Source organism: Amblyomma maculatum, chromosome 10, assembly GCF_055883805.1.
Source record: "Amblyomma maculatum isolate TAMU_Amacu chromosome 10, ASM5588380v1, whole genome shotgun sequence".
Classification (NCBI taxonomy): Eukaryota; Metazoa; Arthropoda; class Arachnida; order Ixodida; family Ixodidae; genus Amblyomma; species Amblyomma maculatum.
The window spans coordinates 140,516,622-140,522,621 of NC_139353.1; the positions used below are offsets into that span (position 1 = coordinate 140,516,622).

Sequence of the window (6,000 nt, forward strand, 5' to 3'; positions counted from 1 at the left end):
GCCTCTAGCTACCACATGACGATGTGTTTACTTTTTATTACTCTGGCTACGTTCGGTAGACTATAATCCACAGGGGACGAGCCTAAACACGTATTTCATTTATTTATAATGTTGAAACCTGAGTCTGAACGATACCAGGTTAGATTTATTTCACCTAAGCTCAATATTACTCTTTAGGAATGCAAATGATGCAGCAGTAACAGAAATGCAAAAGCACGACGTTACATACGTGTCTAAAGGACGTTTCATTATCACATCTATGAAGAAATAACCTACACATACGTACACATTGCCCAGCACCGCGCAAAGCTTACTGAGCAAGGTGATTTCTTGTTGTATTCAAAATGGTGTATATTCGTTTCACACCGTATAAATGTCACAGATGTTGCAATGTTTAGCGCTGATTGGTTACGACACGTGTAGCAACAATCTCTGAACATTCTCGTATCAATCAGCATACCTGAAATGCCCCTTCAGTAAGCCTACAAGAGCGCAGACTATGTCCGCAGAAATTCCAATAAGGTTAGCAAAGCAGCCGAAGTACTTTAATACCGAGTTGTCACGACATACTTGCGTGGCCGCCCTCAAATTTCGGCTGGCGTTCCTCTTCCTTTTCCTCTGCGTGAAGAAGGAATAGTTATTTGAGCATCCAATGAAGCGGTAAAACGTTAAAAATAATTAAACGCATATTCAAGCTCTTGAAATACCAGGCCATACCTAGGCAATGCTGAAGCGCCTCACTTATATAGTAATCTATATTAGACCTTTATTGTAATAGTTCACTTCAATAACTCGCTTAAAAGGGTTTAGAATATACGTAGGTGTATGAGAGGTTCAAATATGCGCGAAGTGACGCTAGAAATATGACGGGCTTTGTTATGCGCTTTGTGGCATCGAACAGAAGCTTAAAACATTACGCTTTTCAAAAACAAAAACTATAAAATAAAATTTACCCTCCGTGATGGGCATCCGTTTAAAAACGTTCACAATGATCCACTGTGCCTACTTTTTCAAACTGTACTCTTCTAACACTCGAACTGACATTTCCCCCTGGTACTGGCGCTTCGAATTTTAGGCTTAATGAATTGTCCTTTACCTCATTCCTTTATTCCTGTATTTTCATTCATAAAACACCCTTAACAATTTTAAACAGGATATCTACTAACCACAAGAAGAAGAAAAAATATTCGTATTAACAGGTATTACATAAATCCGACCGAAGGAGGCCTAAGAGCTCAAGCTGTATCGGGATCTCCTATAGATGAAAGTATAAACTGAAGAATAATATTATTGGTACAGCAAGTGCAGTCAAAGAAGGCAAAACCGGCGAATACAATATGGTAAGAAAGAAAGCGTAAGGATCAAAACAAGTTCAAAAGTCTATACGTGGCCGTTACTGTTCAAATAAAGTAACATGAAAATACCACAGAGCCAAGCGGACAAAATTAGGCTGTTACTAAACACCGAGACTGTGTTTCTTTATTTCAGTCATATTAAATAACACGAAGATCGAAATATAGAGTCAATACCTGTGGTGTGCCCTTCATATGGGATGCCAATTTGTTTTGAGTGCCACCCATACATACGTGCCGTCAAAAAGCTGCACCGTGATTCTGACAACTTAAAAAAAAAACATTAAGGCTCGGGCTAAACGTATGTTAAAGCAGGGTACGAGTAAGCATAAGAATATAAAATAATGGCCATTTTTCATGTGTTCATTTATTTCTTTGTTTATTTTATTTCTTTACAATACTGCTAACCGCAACAAAGGAGCTGTTGCAGGGTGGGAAAAGACAATAATATTGACATTAGAAAGAGTTAAAAAGAAAAAAAAAATGCAAGTCAGTCGCATGTTTTCGCATGTCAGTCTGAATGACTGACATGCGAAAAAGAACTGAAGCCACAAATAACTTACTTGTCAATGCTAATGAAACACATTTGTCTGTCGAGTCCTTATTTTAGCTGTAATGCCTGATGTCGTATCGCGCTGGGCTATTTCACTAAGCACCTTGGGGATTATTGTTATTCTAAAGAAAAGGTATCTTCCTCTGGCGCATACACAACTTATAGTTACGCGTAACATCATTCATTTCCGTTATGCGGATGAGTGCCCTTGCTTCATTGTGTTCAATTACTAGACCTGTGACTTTTATTTGCACATGAAGTTGAAGAAAGGTTAAGCAAATGTTGTTGAAAACCAGCGATGAGCCGCTCTCTTTGGTATAGGTATGTCTAGCATTGAACCACCAGCTGTTATTCGTTTGCTGAGCAATTTATTACTAATATTGTCATATTTTATTTCTCTATCTACATGCATTTAACGTTAGAGTTGCCTTAGTGTGAGTATGTTCAATAATATTTTCCACTTTCGGCTAGCTTATACACCAGAGATAGTTATTTTATCTTGAAGCACTCTCCATATAGAATGAACGCAATGTTTTAATGTATATAGACTATGTTGCAAATACTGTGCTACGAATAGCCTGTATCCAGTTACGTTTACCAAACAAGTAAATGCAGAATGAAATGTAAAGTGTTGCAGTGCGCATTAAAAGTGTCGATATCGACATGTGTTATTCGCATAAAATTTGAAATTAGCCGTCATGCATTGGAGCATACTTTCTTCCACAAGAGTACGATGTCGAATATTTTCTCACCGCTTTTCCCACATATATTCTCCTATTTGCAAAAATGCATTTCCCGGTGCATTCTATAGTCGCCTTAATAACTCATCCATTTATCCGTCATAGGTCTGGATACTATGGGATCACAAATCAACATTCGTTTCTCGACCATTTTTCATAAATTAATATATGCACAATTGCCTCTACACTTATCACAAACCTTACGGTCACCAACATTGTTTTTTGTATTCCGCGTTTGCTAGAACTGGACAGAATTAAAAACAAACAAAAGCTAAAGAAACGCTTAAACCCGTCTTTAAGGGTATGAATCGCCAGCCACTTGTTCGCATTCATGAACTCGGCAGCAAAGAACACTGAACAAATGATTCTTATTCCACCTCTTAACCTCGAATGAGGAACTAGAGCTGACAGCTCCTCCCAACTTTCTGTTATTATGTGCTGTCGTTAAGAACAATAAGCGACCAAGAAGTCAGCGCTCGCTCACGTATACCCTCAAGTCAACTACCTGCCAGTCACAATGCTATAGACTAAAATTTTCGCAAACAAATTTCACAATGACGAGAGAAGAGTTTCTGCGTAAATAGTCTTTCAATGCTGTCGCAGTAAAATTCAATTGTATAGAAACGCAGCGTTTATTTTTTTAAAAGTATGTTCTTCACGACCGTTCTTTTAGCTCTTTATTATCAGGCTATTTCCTAAGCTCAGAAGCATGAGAGTGCGCTCTTGGGCCCGTGTTCGGAGTTTGCGTCGTTTTCCAAGTTTCGCTATCTCACGTGATCTCGAGTCATTTGATTAGTCGAAACGCCGGAACCGGGTGTTGCCACTATGTAACCGGATGAGGTGCCAACATCATGTCCCGGCGTTTCCACGATCAGATGACCCGCGGTCAGGAAGATTGCGACACTTTCGATAACGACGCAAACCTGGAATACGAACCCTGGCTGAGATCATGCCTGCAGAGACGCCTCAGTAAGGACTCAGTAAACCGATAACAATTCAAGGTAAATACTGCCAAACAAAAGTCGCCTATCAGTGCGGAAGGCTTCGCATACAGAATTCTGTACGCCAGCATTCTGCACGTGACTTCACCCTCACTGTGTAATGTCTGTTTTAGTCGGCCGCTTTTACCTTGCATCACGAGCCAAATGGATCAGAAAGAAGTCCGATAGCGATTGATGCGTTCATAGCAGCATGGTAAAAGACGGCGCCCTTGTATTCTATCCTCGATAAATTTGCAGGGACGCTGAGAGATATAGCTTGGAATGTGTACCCTTAACGTACAGCATTTGTCACCCTTCTGTAAGGCTTTAGACCAGCGCATAAGGTTAGAGTAGCGCGAAAATGTAGAAATCAGTTTCCTGAAGCGATCATACCATTCAGGGAAGCGGTATTAACTTAAACGGGGAAAACATTATCATGTTGCTCCAACGTCGCCGAATAAATGAATATTTGTGCTCATTATTTCTTTCGCACTCCTGAGTCGCTCTCATAGAGCGTGATGCAGATTGTTGTCCACTGGGCAGTGACCTCATGGGACGGCAAGATAGAAAGCGGATATCCGATTGAAAGACGCCTACACAGCGTTCTGCTTTGAATTGCGAGACATACCTTTTAACTGCTAATAAAGCTCACAAAAGTTCACTCACTGGCTAATTGGCCTTTTTTATGCAGTACCGGTTCTTTCAACGTAGCAATGCATGCCTAGTATTTGCCGTCTAGCAGCTTCCACTTTACATGCTTTGCCGGAAAGCCCATACGCATACATCGATCGGCCTACTTGTCGTTTTTAGCGTGCTTTGTGAGCTAGAAAATCATTTCAATGCCTTTGATTTTATCAATTCTTGGGGTCAACCATGCTACGAAACAATTAGGAGCTCCAGGGAGCCCCTAAGGAGCCCTATTGCGTTTCTTGCCTCGCGACCTGGTTCTAATATGGTTGTTTCGGAATTCTAATACGAGAATAAGCACGCCTTCGTTCGTTGTAGCCTAATGGTTTGGACACGGCTGTTGGTTTCTCAACGCCACAGGCGCAGTGGCATATTCGTAATACGTATTTTGACTTTAGCTCCAAGCCCGTTTTTACTAAGCGACAGTTTCATCTATCTTCGCGCCGACACAATTCGGCTGTATTGTATATATTACTAACTGGCAAGGAATAATTCATATTCTGGACTGTGAGACGTAAAACGTAAAGTTTAATATTACGACAGCCGTTCGTGTTGGCTGAAGTTGGCATTTAAGCTTCCAGGTGTTATGCTAATGTTATTTTGTATATAATACATAACTCAGCTTGTGTTTTCAAGAAAATAGGTGGGGCTGTTTTCACGCGCGTTAAAGATGACTCCCCCCCCCCCCCTACTCTCAGTACTGCTCTAAAATAACATAGACGGTTTATAACTCAGCTCAACCAGAACACTTTTCCTTTAATATTAAACGATGTTAATTATCAGTGTTCCAAGCTTAGAGGAGGAAAAAATGGGATATCTACAAATAAATAAGTGTTAAAACGCTAGAGCAGATTATTGTACACAAATATTGTATTGTTTAGGGAAGAAAGCGTCGTAAATCACCAGTTCTATGAGCAGCATTCATTTTCTTCTGCCATCGATTCGATAGTAATGTTACTTACCGCTTTCCTCTTCATCAGTACGTGCTGGAAAAAAACATTGCAGTGATCACTGCAATACCCAAGAATGACAGACTTTTATGACTACCGATCTATGATTGTACACCCTTGTCTAATCTACGTGAAGCAACTCAATTGTTTCTTTTTGTAATTACAGTCAAAACTCGATTTAACGAAACCCGATTTAACGAAAATCTCGATTTAACGAAGGTATCCTAATTCCCCCTCAGACGCCCATAGGGTTCAATGCTTTGACTAACCCGAAATAACGAAACCGATTCCGTGATCTGTCCCGATTTAACGAACCTTTTTAGTGAAATAAAGGTGAAAAGTGTTAATTTTTGGTCTATTTTGTAGACAGCACCCCAAAATATATTGATTGCGTGTCAGCGGTAACAGCGCGGAGCATCTTCATCCCGTCGCTTTTTTCAAACTGCGCGCGGCGCCGGTCGTAGTGTTGGCGCTACCCACTCGAAAGTAGCGCGGGGGGTCATGACGATGACCATACGGACCCCCAAAGATTGCGCTAGTTGTATGATTACCATCTTTGGCGCCAATTTGTCATTACCTGTGTGGCTTGCCGTCCCGTCGGTGGTATTTAGGGAAAATTGTTGCGCCGCTAGCCGAACCGTCCTTTGGGTCGGTGCTACCGGCGTGAATTCGTCACGCGCGAGTGCGACGAAAAGTGAAAATGGTACGTGCTAACCGATACGACCGCGATAAGCTGGT

General features: G+C 40.9%; 1 protein-coding gene across 1 annotated transcript in view; it reads right to left on the reverse strand.

The window, feature by feature from the left end:
• The window catches only part of LOC146177569 (uncharacterized), a 41,951-nt gene extending 41,338 nt beyond the window's left edge, over window positions 1–613 (reverse strand). Inside the window, exon 1 of the mRNA XM_084581148.1 lies at window positions 571–613. The gene's annotated coding sequence lies outside the window, so the exon portion shown is untranslated. The remainder of the gene's footprint in view (window positions 1–570) is intronic.
• Between the last annotated feature and the right edge of the window lie 5,387 nt (window positions 614–6,000).